A 19,382-nucleotide genomic window follows, 5' to 3' on the forward strand; every position below is an offset into this window, starting at 1 on the left:
TTACTTATACAAGTTGAAACAGAGTCTTTCCCAACCATGCTTTAAAGGAGATAATAGCAACTACAAATTAAATATGTTGCAATAATGGTTATACATTCTTCCAAAAACCATGTTGTCTCGTCCATTATAACAACCTCTTTTTTTCAGTAAGCAGCCAAGAAATCTACTGGATTTTTGGCATCCTATTTTAATATTGGTCCAAAATGTCCAAAGAATAACTTTGAATAAAATGAATTTAATTTAGATGTTGAATTTCTAACTTTTTACCATGATTTTGTAAACCCTACATAAGCAAAAACAAAAACATTAGCTTTTAAAGTGCGATAGACATACTTAGCAAGTCACAGCAAGTCTACAGAACATATGTTAAGAAACAGGCTGCATTTTCCCTACATACATTCTCCTCTTTCAGTTTAACTAAATATCGTATTCTTCTTCATTTCCTGCCCTAAAGTTGTACAAAATTATGTGCTATGTTATTAAATAAACTGGTAAATAAAGTGATTCCTGTATTATATGTACATAATTTGTATGTGTTTGGATAAACAACACAAGTATATAAGATATCACTATAATAAAATTCTGGAAGTCAAACGAAAACATTTTTCCTGCTGAATTAATCTGGGTGTGTCACACATAAATTGACAGTTTATAATCAGTAGATGTTAGATGGAGCTTTAGTGTATCATATTGGTCAACTGAAAGTCAAGTGGTAGATCTGGCACATCTTGCAGATTACCTACTAGGACAGGCAATTAGTCTGCTAACATTATGTGTCTGAGTACAGGCTTCCGAAGCAGAACCGTATTTGACATTCAAATTATTCCCTCATTATGCTTTATTTTTTCGGCAGATACAAGCAAAATTTTATTTTCTTGCCATTGCTGTTTACAAAGGATAACCACACTTAAGTCCTTTCAAAGATAGTAAAACATATAAACAATCTGTGAGCACCTAGATCAGAGGGCAAACTACATCCGGCCCAGCCCCTGAGCTCCTGGCCCGGGAGGCTAGCCCCCGGCCCCTGCCCCGTTGCTCCCCCTCCCCTGCAGCCTCAGCTCACTGTGCCGCTGGCGCAATGCTCTGGGTGGCCGGGCAGCGCAGCTGCAGAGGCGCAGCCTGACCCAGTGCTCTGGGCAGCGCTCCAGGCGGGGGAGTTCGGGGTGGTGGTCAGGGGGCGGGGTGTGAATGGGGGGGTCAGAGGGCGGGGAGCATTAGTGGTTGAAGGGGACAGGGGTCCCAGGGGGGCAGTCAGGAAGGAGGGGGTGGTTAGATGGGCTGGCGGGGGACAGTGGGGGGAGTCCATGGGTGGACAGGGAGCAGGCGGTGATGGATGGGGTAGGAGTCCTGGGGGGGCTGTCAGGGGGCGAGAAGAAGCGGGGATTGGGGGCCGGGCCATGCCTGGCTGTTTGGGAGGCACAGCTTCCCCTAACCGGCCCTCTATTCAATTTTGGAAACCCGATGTGGCCCTCACGCCAAAAAGTTTGCCCGCCCCTGACCTAGATAAAGAAATGATGACAACTGGCATATGATTTAATTGTTTACACTCTGTTGTAAAGTAAGGGCATCCTTAAATCTTTTCAATACAGAGAGAATATTTATGTTGAATGTTGCTTCACATGCATCCGTCCTCATTGGTTCGGGGTCATCACCTCCAGGCTTGATTTTATTATTATGCTTTGTGTCCTGGAAAGAAACTGCTGAGCTTGATAAAATAAACAAAAAACATCACTTCTATTTGGTTACAGGCTGCTCAGAGTATAGTACCAAAGCATTCTGCCTCTTTTCATTCCTAATTAATACTGGGTCAAATTCAAAGTTTTAGTCCTTCTCTTCAAAGCCTACCAAGGATTCATCTAAGTTACCTTAGATACTACCTCACTTGGTGTGATGTTGACTTCCGCCAGGAGCTACCTTCCTTTGGAACAATGGAACTGTCCGCCTCAAGAGTGAGACTTGTAAGTGGAGGAGACAGAACTTTCTCTGTGACTGGCACATATATCTAGAACTCAATACTAGGAAAGATCAGCATGAATATCACTGACAAACCCACTTCTTTTGCTTAGCTTTCTGAAATTAACAGCAAGGGAAAGAAATAACATAACCTATCTGTTGGGAAATACAAATATATTTGAATACACTTTTTCATAAATTTGGAAGGTGTTCAATATCCTGGTGGTGGATGCGATATGAAAAACCTAGATACATATAGCCATAGAGATTTTTATTGTGTTGTAATTTAATCTGAATAAATGGTCCAAACTGCAAACTACAAGGAAGAGAAATGAAGCATGTCAGTTAAGGAGGTGGCGCATTTCTGCTCTAGCACAATAGTCAGCAAAAATAGAAGAAAAAGAGCCACTATAGACATCTCCAGTATTTAAGGTGAGTAGCAATGAGATTCTATGGCATGGAAGCATGACCCTAGCAGTGATGACTGAAAACAACCCAAGAAGCTGAAGACATTTGTAAATCTCCCAAACTTCCCGTGGGATAAAAATCCACCTAGAAGTAGAGGATGGCTGAAACAAATTTTGGTGTCATAAAGTTAACCCAGAGCAAGACAGTAGAAGCAAAAACCCAGAAAAATCCACAACTAGCCATGAAGACCAAGGAGATTGTGCAGTTGGGTGTATACACAGGATTAACAGTGGAAAAACAGGAATTCAGTTTTATCTTAAAACTGCCAAGGACCAAGAAAAAGAACTTCAGTCTGTGCCAGGCAAGTTAAAAGCTGAGAAGATATATACAAATGTGAAATGCTTAGAAGCAAAAATAGATTAACTAGAATGTCTGGCAAAGGAAAAGAACCTTGTCATAAGACATTTCTGAAGCATGTTTGAATGCTCCAAAAATCAATGGGATTATTGTAGTACTGGAGTAGAAACTATATAAGAAAGATGTATTAGATTGTATATGAGGGGGAGTAGCTCTATGCAGTACACCCCTACCCTGATATAACGTGACCCGATATAACATGAATTCGGATGTAACACGGTAAAGCAGCGCTCCGGGAGGGCGGGGCTGTGCACTCCGGCAGATCAAAGCAAGTTCGATATAACACGGTTTCACCTATAACGTGGTAAGATTTTTTGGCTCCTGAGGACAGCGTTATATCGGGGTAGAGGTGTATCTGTAAAATTCCAGAAAATCTAATGAGGTAAAATTTGAGTGGTGAGGATCATCCAGTATGGGTATAAACCTCAAGTCTTCAGAGTACAACTATGTTGGTAAGGTTGTACTACTGGTTTCAGGAAAAAATATACCAAGGCCCTGGATCCTTGTATCTGTCTGTCTTTGTTTTGAATGGGGAACTGAAGATTAAATAGTTTATTACATAGGAAATCAAAAAGTTGTTATATTGAAAGTGTATGAAGTATTGTATTCAGAGAATTCAGAGGAAGTTGCACAAGTTCAAAGAATTCATAGAAAACCTAAAATAAAGTCAGTTACTGTATTTATTCAAACTGCTAATTTTCACTTAAAGAAGAGCTCTGTCTAGCTCGAAAGTTTGTCCCTTCCACCAGCAGCAGTAGGTTCAATAAAAGATATTACCTCACCCACCTACCTTGTCTCTCTCATATCCTAAAACTAAACTCAGCTACGTCACTGCAGTTTTCACATAGAAATAATAAAGCACTTAGGATTCCAGTTTTGCTGAACTCAAGATAGTTATGTCCAAAGCTGACTGTGAAGAGTTACAAAGGGATCTCACAAAATGGGGTGAATTGGCAACAGAATGGCAGATGAAATTCAATGCTGATAAGTGCAAAGTAATGCACATTGGAAAACATAATCCCAACTATAGATACAAAATGATGGGGTCTAAATTAGCTGTTACCACTCAAGAAAGAGATCTTGGAGTCATTATGGATAATTCTCTGAAAGAAATCTACTCAATATCCATTGGCAGTCAAAAAAGCTAACAATGTTAGACACCATTAGAAAGGGGATATATAATACAACAGAAAATATCAAAATGTCATTATATAAATCCATGGTATGCCCAAAATTGAATATTGTATGCAGTTCTGGTGGCCACATTTTAAAAAAGATATATTAGAATTGGGAATAAAAAGTACAGAAAAAAGCAACAAAAATTATTAGGTGTATGGAACAGCTTCCATGTTAGGACTGATTTAAAAGACTGGGATTGTTCAGTTTAGAAAAGACATGACAAAGGTGGGATATCATAGAGGTCTGTAAAACCGTGAATGGTGTGGGGAAAGTGAATAGTGAAATGTTGTTTACCCCTTCATGTAACACAAGAATGAGGGTTCACCCAATGAAATTAATAGGCAGCAAGTTTAAAACAAACATAAAGAAGTACTTCTTCCCATAAGCAGAGTCAACCTGTGGAACTTATTGCCATGGTATGTTGTGGAGGCCAAAATATAACTGGGTTCAAAAACGAATTAGGTAAATTTGTGGAGGATGGGTCCATCGATGTCTATTAGCCAGGATGGTCAGGCAGCTGACCCCATGCACTGGGTGTCTGTAAACCTCAGACTTCCAGAAAGTGGGGCTGGACAACAGGATGGATCATTCAATAATGGCTCTGTTCTGTTTATTCCCTCTGAAGCATCTGGAAACCAGATCCTGTCGGAAGACAGGATGCTGGTCTAAATGGACCATTAATCTGACCCAGTATGATCATTCTTATGTTCTTATGCTGCATCATCTAGTATGAATTCTCACTTTAGTTTCTAAGCAGGTTACCTAAAAGAAAACAAAAGTGTACATAAATGGTAATGACAGAAAGGGACATAGGACTGGCAGGGACCTCATCAAGACCAGTCCCCTGCTATCCCAGGCAACACCATCAAATGATCCATTAATAATGTAATCTTTTTGTAGATTCATAAAGAAAGTTTTATGTGTGTTTTTTAAATAATTTTATGCAAATTAAACACCCATTGAATAAAAGCAAATTTATTTAACACAACTCACTCATATTAAATTGTTACTCTCCATGTTTCAGACCTCGAGAGAGGTGTAGAGTCTGTAGTTGAAATCAGAGTCTGCTTCTCAGTTTACATAGCGTTTTTTTTATTTATGTATTCTCCTCAGCTAATAGCTCTGACAACAATCTCGGAAGCTGGTTGGGGTGACCAGCATCATTTGGTGTCCAAATAAAAAATAGTAAATTAAAGTAAAAGTTCTCCACAATTAAGTCAACTATTAAAATGTAACCTGGTTTCAGTATGATAAAGGACCTTTCTGGGGAGGGAGGTACCATTAAAACATTATCAACACTCGCTTTGTTTTCATGAACATATTCACTTGGGCAACTGAGATTTTTATATTGAACTGGAGATACTGTACCTTGAGGCCTCATAAATCTGACAGGGATAAATGAGATATATTACATCACCAAGGGAATGTCAGGCTTTTTCTGTAACAGTATCTCAAGAGGATGTAAGGTATTAGTAAGTCCAAGAGACTGTTTGTTTCCTTTTAGTAAAGTATCCTGAGATTTTCAGTTTTCAAACATGTGTTATCCAGGTGGATAATCAGATTTATAAAAGAGACCTGTTTTATTCAGGAGAGAGTTTCTCTGTATTCTTTTTATTTTTGGAATGCAGTATGGGAAGAAGACGCTCTACTTCCTAAAATAAGTAGAGTCTTGATTACAGAGATACTGTAGTGTTTGCACAGTGGCCTCATGGTCTTTGTACCACACATTGAAAAGTCATTATGGGTGAGGAAGTCATATGCTCAGTAGGCTAGATGTATGCTGGCATAACTCCAGTATTTTTGTTCTATTTTTGGTACACTATATGCATCTTACACTGGCAACTTCCATGAAAACAGGGTTTACTATATTTCTAGTAGGGGTCAATACAAAAAAGAATGCCTAAAGGAACAGGAAAACTATCCCACTGCAATTTGATTCAAAATTACATTTTTTAATACAAAAGCAATGGGGATGTTATGGAGCCTATGGTCGTTAAAATGGATTGAAACTGGAGGGGGAGCTCTCACCACAGAATTCAGTGGTGTAATGAAGCTGTGGGGAGGTTTTCTCCCCAAGCCAGGAAGAAGATGGGGAGTATCCCTCTGTGTCTATCAGAGGTCTACCTGCTCCCCTATCCTTGAAACTTTGGAAGACCAAAAAAAATATATGGGGACATAGGATGAGGCTATCCAAAATATTTTGGATAAAGTACGGAGGGTGTGACAGTCTTTTAGCAGTGTAGTTGGTAATATAAGCAAAGTAATGCTATGAATTTACAAATTTGCAAACCTAATTACAAGCAAGCAAGCAAGGTAAAGTCAGGTCTACGTTATAGTTTGAGTTTCGTAGCCCTCCCAGAGAGCTGAAGGCAAAGTATCTCCATCTATCATTTTCTAAAATTTTAAGGTCAAATTTGCAATACTGCATTGTGGATAATTCACAGTAGTTTACCCTGAATATTAAGGGAAAGAATCTGCCACAACTATATTCCTCACAGCAGGTAATTTAGGGACGAGAAGAGAGTTTTGATGTCTGCATATAACTAAAAGAACCAACATAAAATCTGCTTCCTCTTGGACATGAGCAAAAGGACCAAAATGCAAAGATCATAGCACTGGGAAAGTATTTCAGGAAAATTGAGGCTGCAGTACTTCACTCAGCCAAGCCACAAGTGAGATATACTGAGATATACGAAGAAAATATATTTTGGAACACGTTTAGCCAAATAACTTATGGAAAAAATGTGAACTTCTCTGTAGTCTCTCCCCAGTAAACCTCTGAGCAATCAAGACAACTGAATATGTTCAGATTATTGAGGGTTCATGTAGTGTAGCTCCTTGCAGAACTATGATTTATAATTTATTATTTTGGAAAGTCCCATGTAATTTTATTGGCAAACCAGTAAATGTCTTAATGGTTGAAACAACTTGATTAATTAGAAATTCTTAAGATGGTACTCCCTGTGCTTGAAAGTATTTAATCAGTTTATGAATACCAGTGTGATATTGTTGCTCAGAAGGTAAAACTAAATGGCTAGGACATACAGTACTTAGTCCTGGAAAATGAGTGGCTACCTCCCTGCTGCTAAATGTTTTTTGCTTTGTTTTTTAAATTGGTATTTATACTTGTGCTTGAGGGAGTGCTTCTTTCAATGGACTTGGCAAGCCTGAATCAATTTTGGACTGAATCTCTGGAAGGACCTCTACTCCCCTCCCCTACCCTGCATCCAATATAAATGAATGAAGGCTATATAGTGAAATACATAAGGAACTGTACATGGATTAAAAGAGCACTTTTTTTTCCTTTTTGTTGTTTAAGTCTGCTGTAAATGTCTCAACTGAATGGTAATATTAGTCTTGTCATATTTTTCCTCATTGCCCTACATGTGGATAAGGTTGAAAACACAATAAATTTTGTCCAAAATTATTATGCATTTATTAATCAAATTTCCAGTCTTGTTTATTACAAACACAGTGGCCTTTTCTGATCCCTAGATTTAAAATAGCTCAATTTCGCCCATCTCTTCCCATTTTTTTTATTGCTCAGGATCAGTAGGTCTCTAAGGAGATTAAGGAAGCTAATATGAGGGAGAGGAAAATGTGTGGGTGTCGCTCTTTTCTTTTTTTATTGCCAAAAATAACTGCTCTAGCAAATAGTTCTCCATCGAGAATTGCTTCTGCACAGCCCCCCACTCTTGGGAGTTCATTCGTTGGCACCACAGTTCCCAAAAGCATTATGAAATCAGCAACTATTGGGACCAAGTGAACTCACTCTCTCTCAGATCTTGTCATTTGGTATGAATTTCACACTGTAAAACCATGGAAGTCTGCTCTCACTTCCTTTCATTTTGATGCAGGCATCAGTTTTTTGAACCATCATCGCATCTTTTTATACCCCCTCCACAGTATTTGTTAGATGCAGTAGGTTTTCAGTAGTCACTCTTTAGTTAGTTTTAAGCTTTTTTTAAAAAAATAGTCAAGTATATAGCATTGTTTTATGATAGGCCTGCATCATTGTGGTGTCTTATTGTTCAAGTCCACAATCATATGGATCCAGACAAGTAGTTCTGGCTTTTGGCAGCGTTTCCTAGCAAAATGGGATGTCAGTGATAGACCACTACTCACTTCATAAAGTGCTTGAGAAGAACTCACTCTTCAAGGGACATCTCCACTTTCTACTGGCTTTAAACTTTAGACCACTTTGACTGAAACGTCAACTAATAGAGGATGTCTTACAAATCCATCCAGCGTTTATTACATTGCAGTCTTTAGTTACATCCTGTCTGGACCTGAAGTATTCCAAACTGGTTCCCCCACTGTATTTTTAATCTTTAACTATTCCTGAGTCCTCATCTAAGGTTAGTTACTACCATTCTGCCTTCCAGGATTGGGCTGCTGCAGAGATGATTCCCAATGGAGAAGGAAAAATTATTCACTTGAAATTGAAGTTGTCAAAGTACACTGCCTCTACAGATCCACACTCACTGCCTTCCTCCATTGTTTGTTTTGTTTTGTTTATGATTCTTGGATTGTATTTTAAAAAAAACATAAAAATTAACTGAGGGCTTTGACTTAAATACAGTTTTACAACAAATGTTCAGAGCCTGGAGGAAATTTGGACATGGCTGTAATAGATACTGTCTTCTAGATAGATCTAGAGCTTACAACAGCAGTGTGTATGCAGAGGCAACATGCTATTTTCCGGTGAATAAGCTGCCCAGTCCAGCCTTCTTTCTTCTTTCTTATCTTTTTCCAATCCATTGGTTCTTGCTGCTCAAAAAAGGAAGAAGCATAAAGAGAGGAAAAGCAGATTAAATGGCATAGGCTTTTGAACTGTATCCCAGATGAGGGGACAAATATACTCTCCATCATATCAGTTGGACTTTTACTATAGGTTTCTAAGGACACAGAACTGGGCCCTTCATATAGTGTTCTTGGTAGACTTTTTGTGAACTCTTTGATAATTATCTGTCAGAGAGATTTGCACTGGATGGAAACAAAACTCCACTATTACCATGCTTTTCTTATTATAATTGCAGGCCAAATCCTGAGGTGATTACATTTTTTATTTTCTACTCCTTCCTCTAGTCAAATTCTCATGGAGGTCAATGGGAGTTTGGTGCGAGAAATAACTAAATATAAGTTGACCTACAACTTCAAAATAGCTGCATGCAGAGATCACTAATCGGAGAGTTTTGGAGATCATAACTGCAGACTCTGTGCTTAGAGATAGTGGGACTCGGTGAGTGGTGTGTTTGGGCCATCTTTGGTTGTTTCTTTGACTGCTTGCGCTCTGTGTACATGTGCCCCTGAGTAAGCAGCTAAGACAGGTCTGTTGTTGATGCCTTGGTAAAGACTACGAGGTTGTGACCCATTAGAGCTTTGATCAGCCCTGCCATTAGAAGTCTCTGGGTGGTTAATTCCTCTCTGGTGGGGGAGGGCTGGAGCTGAGCTGAGTTTAGCAGGGAGACTTGGTATAAAAAGTCACTTGCTAGGTGAACTCAAGTTTGGAGAGAGTGTGAGAGGCTTTCCTTCCAGATTCAGCCAGTGTTGAAACAGTGGAGGTGACTGCAACAGATGTATCATGTTTTCTGTCCTGTGTGAAACTAGAAGGGACTTCCTGTGCATGAAGTGCAAGGTGGTGGCTTTGATGGAGTAAAAAGATTCTTGGACTGGAGGTACAAGTAGAGAGGCTGCTGAGAATCAAGAAGCTGAGGAGTTTTTTGACAGGTTAAGGGAACACCAGTACCCCAGGTTAAAAGAAGAAAGGAGCTGACCACCAAGGAGACAGAGAGACAGGAAGTCAGAGAAGAGATCTAGCAGTTCATAACCACCAAAGGCAAGAAATCACATTGGCATTCTTCAAGGCTGAAGACAGATGAGGTTGGGTAGGCTGTGGCCACCAGAGAGAAGAGGACCAGGAGGAATTCCACACAGCTAGAATTTTCCCATTGATACCAGGTCTTCAACTCTGAAATTGTGGAAGATACTTCTAAAGATCCAGCTGGTTCAAGTGAACAGAGAGATGTACAGGACACATCCATGGATGGCAGCTCAGTCCAACCTGTAAGAAAAGCAAGCTTGCACATATTGTTCTCCAGCCATCCAAGGAAAACACAGTCCTTGCAGGGGATTCATATTGACACTAATGACACTACATTGTTGGAGATTTCACAGGTAATAGATTACTTCAGGGAACTCGAAGCATGCAGAAGAGGAATGTCCAAGCAATCTTCTATGAGATCCTTTCTGTCCTGCAAGCAAAGGAAAGGCAGAAGCTTCTGGAAGTCAACTGATGGCTAAGTAAGGGGCTAGGGTTTTGTGGAACATTGGTCCACCTTCTATGGGGAAAGAGGGTAGTAGAATTTGGATGGCCTACACCTCAGTAGGAAGGGGACAAATCTCTTCTGGGACAGACTGGCCAGAGTAATCAGGAGGACATTAAACTAATAACAAAAAGGAGGGCAAAAAGAGGAAAGATCTGAGCACTCATTTAGCATAGAATCAAAATGTTGAGAACAAAATGAACCAAGGAAGCAAATGACATGAAGAGAAGACGGGAATCTTGAGTAGGAGTAGAAAGGTGATTTTTGTATTGTATTTGGCACTGTTGCAATCCCTGTGGAATATTGTGTCCAGTTCTGGTGCCCATAGTTCAGAAAGGATGCTGATAAATTGGAGATGGGTTAGAGAAGAGCCAAGAGAGTGAACAAAAGAGTAGAAAACCTGCCTTAAGGATAAGGGGTGACTTGATTCAGCCTATAAGTACCTGCATGGGGAACAAATATTTGATAATGGGATCCTCAGTCTAGTAGAGAAAGGTATAACATGATCCAGTGGCTGGAAGTTGAAGCTAGACAAATTCAGACTGGCAATAAGGTGTAAATTTTGAACAGTGATGGTAATTAACCAGTGGAACAGTTTATCAAGGGTTCTGGTGGATTCTTCTTCACTGGCAATTTTTAAATCAAGACTGGATATTTTTCTAAAATATACACTGTAGAAATTATTTTGAAGAAATTCTATGGGCTGTATTATACAGGAGTCAGGCTAGATGATCACAATGGTACTTTTTGGCCTTGGAATCTAGGAATTCTGCCCTAAATTATTCATTTATTTTAGGTGTTCAGATAAGTTGATGATGAACACCATAGAAATGCTGATAAGTAAATAATTAAAGATAAATATTGATGGCATAATCACACTTCCAAACTTAGTTGCTAAGAGTTAGGTACCTAAATCTATATGTAGGTACCAAGTAACTTGATGAATAGATAACTGTCCCTACTCAGGTACCTAACTACAATTTTGGGTGCTGAACTTTTGCCAACCAGATTTAAAAATTTGACCTAAGTTGTCATATAAAATGTAGTAGTGGGGGAGTGATTCTTAGATTACTTTAAGTGATTAATTTGGCCGTTAGCTATGTAGATAATAAATAAACTTGTAATGTTTGGTGTGTATGGAGCGGTGTGGGTGCGGGGAGGTGTTATATAGGACTAGAGATTTACTGTACAGAAAGCTTGGAATATCAGTAGGAAAATACAAAGAAAAAAGTAGGAAAGAAACAGCACATATTTGAAAAATGATACTAAGATTAACTTTTTTTTTTCCAGAAACCTTATATTGCATATGATTAACAAGTGAGTCTTAGGAGTCAGCAAGTACGTTGATGGGCATATTGCATTTATCTGATGTTCAATGAATGATGAATGCATAAGAAAGAAAAGTGCTGATCTTACTGACACTTGGTCAGAAGAGATGCCTGTCACTAGATAAGTTTATTTTTGCTGTACTGGCAAAGTCATGGAAAAGTAGTATTCCATTGCATACAGGCTTTAACCACGTCTGATCTTGGAAGCACTTTGTAGTAGTTTACCACCACAGACATTATAATTTGAGGATTACTTTTTCTGAATAACCACAAACATTACAGTCAGTGGTTGCTTTTTTTTTTTCTTTTTTCTTTTTACATAAAATTTACTATTGCTACCTGATCCTTTCAGGGAAACAAAGAATTTTCCTGTGAAGCTGCAAAGTATGGTATAGTTTATGGTTTTCTTTTTAGATTATTAGCCAGAATGTTCCAGTACATAAAGTATAGTATGTTTTGCCTTCTGTCCTCCGTCTGTGTGTGTGTGTGTGTGTGTGTGTGTGTGTGTGTATTCGTTTGTAATTTACTTATCCAAAATTCTCCTTATTTCTGTTGAAAATGGCTTAATGCTTCACTGGAGTGGGGTTTGTCAATCAGGGTTTAACGTATTATTTTTCTCTTAGTTTATCATCTTAGCCTTTTAAATGATGTCGGTGAGTGTTTTTGCTGAGATCGTAATGGTCAGAAGTTTTCAGTAGCCCTTCCTATAAACAGGGCTACCTTCTGTTCATGGCTGAGTCTTTTTTTCCCCTCAACTGATGTCCCTGATGATGACTGTAAGGAGAAGTTGCTCTTCTCAGATGCAACGTGTGGCTCATTTCTTCCTCAGACTTTGTTTGCCTTGTCAGTTTTCTCAAATAATAATTTTTTTTTTATTCCAGCAGCACCTGGGGCATCAACAGAACCAGGTCCCTGTTTAACTAGACACAGATGAGGGGACAGTTCTTACAGCAGTGTGCTCACGATCTAATTTAGGACTAAGTCTAATAGAGGGTATAACAAACATTAGCAAGGGGAAAGAGGGAGATGGGAGGAAGATAAGAGCATGCACTGACATAAGACATACATGCAGCTAAAGTTTGATTGATTGATTTTTATACACTAGGATATAAACACCTTAATATCACATGTCCCTTCTAGTCATCATCCAAACCATTATCAATTGGTAATTTATTGTGGTAATTAATTGTGGCTGAAGTTGGTCTTGAAGAGAGGGTAGTGTTTTCATGAGTAGTCAAAGAACAATGTTACATGCAAAATGGGCAATATGTAAGAAAGCATGAAGATGCTTGTGGGATAAAGAAGGAATAGAAGTTAGCATCATTATAGGAATAAAAGGAGCAGGAGTGCACATATGATACAAGAGTAGAAAAGTAGGGAGGGGGTTGGATTGTATATTTGCTGACATGTATGGCCTACATCAGCTGATTTTCAGTGGCACTCACACTGCCCGGGTCCTGGCCACCGGTCCGGGGGGCTCTGTATTTTAATTTAATTTTAAATGAAGCTTCTGAAACATTTTAAAAACCTTATTTACTTTACATACAATAGTTTAGGTATATATTATAGACTTATAGAAAGAGATCTTCTAAAAACGTTAAAATGTATTACTGGCACGCAAAACCTTAAATTAGAGTGAATAAATGAAGAGTCGGCACACCACTTCTGAAAGGTTGATGACCCCTGGCCTACATATTATCTCAGAGTAGTTCATATTTGCTCTGGGGTCCATCTTAGGCCACAATTTGGAGAACAGCTACAGTGTATGTATGTGTGTGTGTGTATGTATGTATGTATGTATGTATACACATATGTATATATATATACAGTAGTGCTTCTGGCAGGGTAGTGATGGGAGATGCTGCTGCCTTATTGGATGATGGCCTACTTGTGCACCCCACCACCTGCTGTCAGTTCAGGAGTATGGTAGGTGGTAAACTCCAGAGAGAGGTAGGGTTACTTCCTTACTGTTGGCACCTCAAAGTGAACCTTATTTTCAGGAAGCATTGTAATTCTGTGATATAAAGGCCTCAACTCCCAATGTCCATCCACTGTTTGATTCTTTTCCTGCCCCTGTTACCTGGCATATCACTTCCATCAAGCAAGACCTCACTAGCAGTGCAAGCTGTCTCATTGAAAACTGTTATTCTGGCATAGGTGTCTTTGGAGAACCTCTGACCCCTTGCAGCTTGCTGAAGAATGAATGGAGAGATGAAACAGGCCACATCTCTCAACTCTGACAGTACAGCAAAACTATCTCCTGATAGCCTAGCTTAGGCTACTAGAAGACCCACCTTTTCCAGTGCAAATGATGAGCATATGGACTACCCAGATGAAATCAGTTATATCTCTCTCCAAACTGCTAATGACAGTCTTCTGCAGCCTAATACTGGTTAGGAAAATGAGTGTGTTCTGGTATCCCTTGTTTGGAGTGTCTCTGAACTCTAAATTTAGAGGTGAGATTCTTTAAGTTTAATTGAAAACTATAAATTCAAAGTTTTGTGCAGTTAGGGCCATGTTTTCAGGACAGTTCTTTGGAAAGTACCTGATACAGTTGGTCCTCTGATAAGAAAGAAAAACTCAAAAACAGGACCATAAATCTGGTAAATGGGACTCTCTGAATGAAACCCAGCTAAGAATCGAAGTGCTGCCTGTAAGCCAAGGTATACATAGTGTGCCAAGGTATCACACTTGATGGCTAGATGATCACACTGTGACATTAGAGTCATGGCAGAGCATGAAGGGTCATGCTGTTTTCATGTCATTAAATATTACCTTGGATAATGAACTCCATCATAGTTAAGGTTCTAGCTAGAGTTCCATTAGGAGACCTATATTAGTTCCCTTTATAATTCTGCAAAGGAGAATGTTTATATTATTACTTTCAGTGTACACAAGTACTTTCATTGGATAACTGGAAGGCAGTTAACAAAACAAGTATAAGTTATGGATGCTTACAAATTAAACTTTTAAAAATTTTACTCAGGGTCCTCTACCTTAAAAAAAATTGTAAACTTTCATAGTGTTAAAATCTATGGCAAAGGCTATTTAAAAAAGCTAAAAAACCACATGTACAAAATTGGTTTTATTATCATTTAGCATAGCATTTTGTGTTTTATTAGAGTTTGTGTAGTCCATTGTGCACATTATTTGAAGTCTGTTTAGGGGCAAAGATAAACTTATGATGAATGGAAATGAATGAAAGACCTGTAACTCTACAAGGTAGAAGTCTCTTGGAGGAACCAGCAGCCTTTGAGTGCTGCAGAACATTGTGAGCCAGTGGGTTCCAGGGTCTCTGTAGAAAACCTAAGCTGTACATTTTAAGGTGAGGCAGAGTGGTCAGGTATACTTCTGACTTCCTAAGACTTACATTTCAGGAGGTGCTAGAACAGCTGAGGATCCTTTGGAATTGAAGAGCTACTAGCGGGCCCCATTTAAAGACACACATACACATGGACATTTACAAAAAACTTTTACTTGACGGTATGGTTGCTTCTATGTAACTGTACCATAGAGAATTAGAGAGGGGAAATAAATATTAAAAATAAGGAAATTAAAGCCTTTAAAAGCATGGAAATGAACAGTGGAAAATAATTTGTAATTTTTTGTTTTGTTGGGGCAAATCAGATATGAATATATAAAGCTAGGAAATAATGTTTGTTTTAACAGCAGCCCTTTGGTGGGGGGGGGGGGGGAATTGAGCAGTGTTCAAAAGTCTTGATAATGCAGAGTAAAACTCCAGCATGTCTATGCTATGGCATTAATTGAGTTATGTACTTAAATCCTCCCCATATAAGTGGGATATTATACCACTTAACTTTGCCAACATTTATTCTTTCTTTCTTTCTTAGACAAAGTAAAGAAAATTAATGCAGTTCTTAATGGTTTTTTCAGTGACAATGCAAAGCGGTTCCTCGCCCTACTTTTTTTTCTGTTGTGATCATAATTTTACAAAAATAGCTTTTCATAAATATAGTTCTCAGTTTTTTGTGTTAATGTGTGTGAACTCTATAGAAACATGGTTGAATTTCATTGGTCTATGACTTCATCCTTTACTTGTCTAGCTTGCTTTTTAAAGTATGCAATAACATGGCACCAAGATACTTAAGTTCATTCTCGAATGGAGTCTTCTGTACATCCTTTAGTGTTTGCAAACAATTGATCAATGCAGCGTTTTTTGCATCTTCAAGACAATGCTGCCGTGACACATCTGTGTTCTGTTTTAAATAATTTATTATGGAGTTTGATCAGCTTTCTTTCCATTATAATGCAAAACATGGTATTTTGGTCTTTTCACAAATTAAATTGGCATGTGAATATAGTTATGTGAGCAGCATATTTCTATAATGTGTAACTTTCTGCTACATCTGTGGTTAGTCTTGCCAGGGCTCTCTAGTCAAAGAGACCTTTGTCTCAGGGTTTGCTCCCTGGTAAACTAAATTAAAATAGAATAAAATAGTAATCAGCCTTCACAACTAAGATGTTCATATTTGCTAGGCTCCAGAACTGAGAAGATTGTGGAGATGGGCATTGTGAATTTGTGATTATGGAGTTTTTCTGCTATGTAGAAAATAAAAATGGCATCATTTTGCAAAGGTTACTTGGTGGTGTTTGAGAAGTAACTAATTTGCTTACAGGAGAGGGGAAAAGAATATCCTATTGAAATCCATGGAAAAACTCCCATTGATGTTTAATAGAATCAGGATTTGGCCCAAGAAGACACAATTTTTTTGCTTCATCAATATTTTACATTATGGAGGTGTGCTAGTCCCGCTATACTTGAGAATGCAATATGATCTAATTCTATCTAATATCTTGTGCTCCTGGAGTCTTAAAATTCCACCTGTCCAACAGGGTGAACTCCATTTAATAGCACTGAGTTCCCTTAAAAATATTTCCTGCAGGACAGTTGGAATTTTAGGGCTTTGAGACTTTGTAAGTAGGTGGGAAGTGTGAGATACTGTTCTTAAAGAAAAGATCACTGTATAGTTGAAAAATGTTAATAGCATTACAAAACACTTGCTTAAATTTGTAGTCAAACAAAGCAAGAGGTGGCCATGAACAGAGCTCACAAAAAGCTTTAGAACTGAATTATCTCTCCTTATATTGATTATTTTGTCTTCATTCATATATGAATAACCAGTATGCTTTAAATGAATACATTTTAAGTACTACAATAAAGTGTGTGGTTTTTTTTCTTTTTTGCCTGATAATATTTGCACACCATTTAGTGGTGTTCCCTCTGGCATTATTTGATTCTAATTTTAGAAACATAATTCTGTACATAATTCCGTACGATTGTGAAAAGGGAAAAAATATTTACATCTTGAATTATTTCCAGAAGAAGGCTGGAGTTTTTCTTAACTTTGAATAACTTAGTTTTTCAGTACTTTTCGGATATAGATGGATCATTCCAGTATAGCATCCATACCGTTTCAAAATAGATTTATTTTTCTGGAGGAAAGATCTATTGTTTAGTCAGTCTGTAATGAGATAATTGCCACGTATCTCATAAAGAGATAAAGTTATATTTATTTCTCGTATGCAATCAAGATATGTTGTGGCTTATAACCCACAGGCAAATGGTGGGTTGCTTCAGATTTTTGTTTCTCATAAACAGTTTAGCTGCAATAGCATGTTTACTCTATATTACAAAAAATACGAGTGGTGAAACAATAATTAACTTTAGGCTCTTCAGTGGTAGTCTTTCGATTAAAATACAACGTGAGTTTAGCAAATTGACTTAAGAGTCGTAGTGTATCACTTTCAGAACCGTGGTTTCCCATTATTGTCCCATCGCCCTGATGCAGGGAGGCATTTAAACATGTTTAAAGCCCATTCAAGTCAAGATGGGATTTAAGCATGTCCCTCAGTGCTTTCCTCAGTAGGGATGAAGTTAAGCATGTGCTTTAAATGGTTTTCTATATTGGGACCTATTTGAATGGCTTTCTGAATATATCAGCCACGAGTATTTTTCTATCTTGAATGGTATCAGAGATTTTATAATGAATAGAGGATTCAGACGAGAGATCTCTCCAATACTTAAATCCAATTACAATACTTAAAAGAAGAGAATCAGAGATACCTGAATTGCCCGATCATCCCTTTAGGTGATCCTTCCAGAGCAGGGTTGAGACACACTGGCAAGATAGTGTGGGGATATTGTCACTACTACTGTGACACTGTGCCTGTTTTGTGGCTAAATAGAGAACTTCTGTCTCCAACACACGCAATCTGGCACCTTTCGTTATCATTACATTTATATGAGGTTATAAAAAAGTCTACTACAAATTACTCGTTACTGCAGGTGTGTCAAACTCATTTTGTGATGAAGGCTGAATTACATTTTTAATTAGTCTTCAAAATAAGAGGCCTCTGTTTACTGTGGACCTCCCATGTTCAGGGTAAAATATAGCCAAGTTCAGGGGTAGAGTATAGCCCTTGTGTAATGATTTTATGTTGTAGTTAGTAAGTTTAAACTGTTTCATTTATCGTCACTCAGTCAAAAATATTGTGTGAATCACCATTCGGACCACCACTGTTTCTGCCCTCACAGTTCTTCTCTCTCAGCCTTTCTCTGCTTGTCTCTCCCAGAGTCTCTGCTGCTTGGAGGTATTAATGCAGCCCTCACAGTAATTTAAGATTGCACTTATATTTGGTCCTGCCAGCCACAGTAACTGAAACAGTGATCCAGTGAGTTGGCCGCAAAGGGAAAACGACTAGAATGGTGTGATTCTAGTCAGTTTCCCTTTCAGCCAACTCTGTGTGTAAAGAACTTCTGCACTTGCTGAAACTATAAACACAGAATATAGTTAGTTTGCCTTTGAATCTAGCTCTTTATACATAGAGCCAGCCAAAAAGGGAAACTGTCAATGATCTTAGGATCCTCCGAGTCAGTTTCCCTTAGTAGATGGCATGCTAAAGTGTTGTGTCTGTAGCTGCAAATGAAGCCTAATTGCAAGGCAATCCTAAATTGATTTGAGAGCCAGGTGAATACATCCATTGTGACATGAGTCCAGAAACCATGGATAACCTCATCTGAAAAAATAATTAGTTACCTATTCGTGATTCTTTTCTGATAGAAGTGACAAATGTGTTCTTTACTTCTAGATTATTTTTGCTTGTGCATGCAAATTGCACAATGCATATTGAATCTGTCTTGAATGGATGCCATGAATGTTCTGACTTCATGATCAGAGTAGGAATGGCAAGAGAAGTAACAGAAAATAATCCATCACTTTTCAGTCTGAAAAACTAATTGGTTTGCTCCTCAGGTTTATATTTTAAAATAACAAATTTCTCAGATTATTTTAGAAGTTACTTTAAAATATAATGCTTATATATAAAGCATTACTGTAGCTACTTTAACAGCCTTGGGAAGTCCCCCCAAAATTAAATATTATCCTAACTTTTTTGCATCCATGCCCTCAGCAACACTAAGTGATTGTGATTCTCTACCAAAATCAAGCACTGCCCCTTGCTATGCATTATCCAGTAACCTAAAATAAACGGGCACTATGAAGCCATGTGCCTCAGGATACATTTTTTCATATTTTTTCCTCTGCCATAAGATTCTTTTAAATAATTCACTGTTATATTTGCCAGCAGAATTTCAAGGCAAATACATTTCAACAGAGCAGCTAGAGGGACAATGTCTATATGGCAGTTAATATGAAATTTTGTTCACAGGGTGAGGTAATTTCAAGGTCTCAGGTACAGAAATTACTTCTTAGCTTCCGCTTAGAAATTCTGCACTTCTGCCTTTCCATTT

The 19,382-nt window shown here is 38.3% G+C and overlaps 1 protein-coding gene across 14 annotated transcripts in view; it reads left to right on the plus strand.

Moving 5' to 3' along the window:
- Positions 1-19,382, plus strand: part of CCDC91 (coiled-coil domain containing 91) — a 341,267-nt gene that overhangs the window by 240,084 nt on the left and 81,801 nt on the right. The gene's annotated exons all lie outside the window — the stretch shown is intronic.

The sequence above is a fragment of the Chrysemys picta genome, chromosome 1, assembly GCF_011386835.1.
Source record: "Chrysemys picta bellii isolate R12L10 chromosome 1, ASM1138683v2, whole genome shotgun sequence".
NCBI lineage: Eukaryota > Metazoa > Chordata > Testudines > Emydidae > Chrysemys > Chrysemys picta.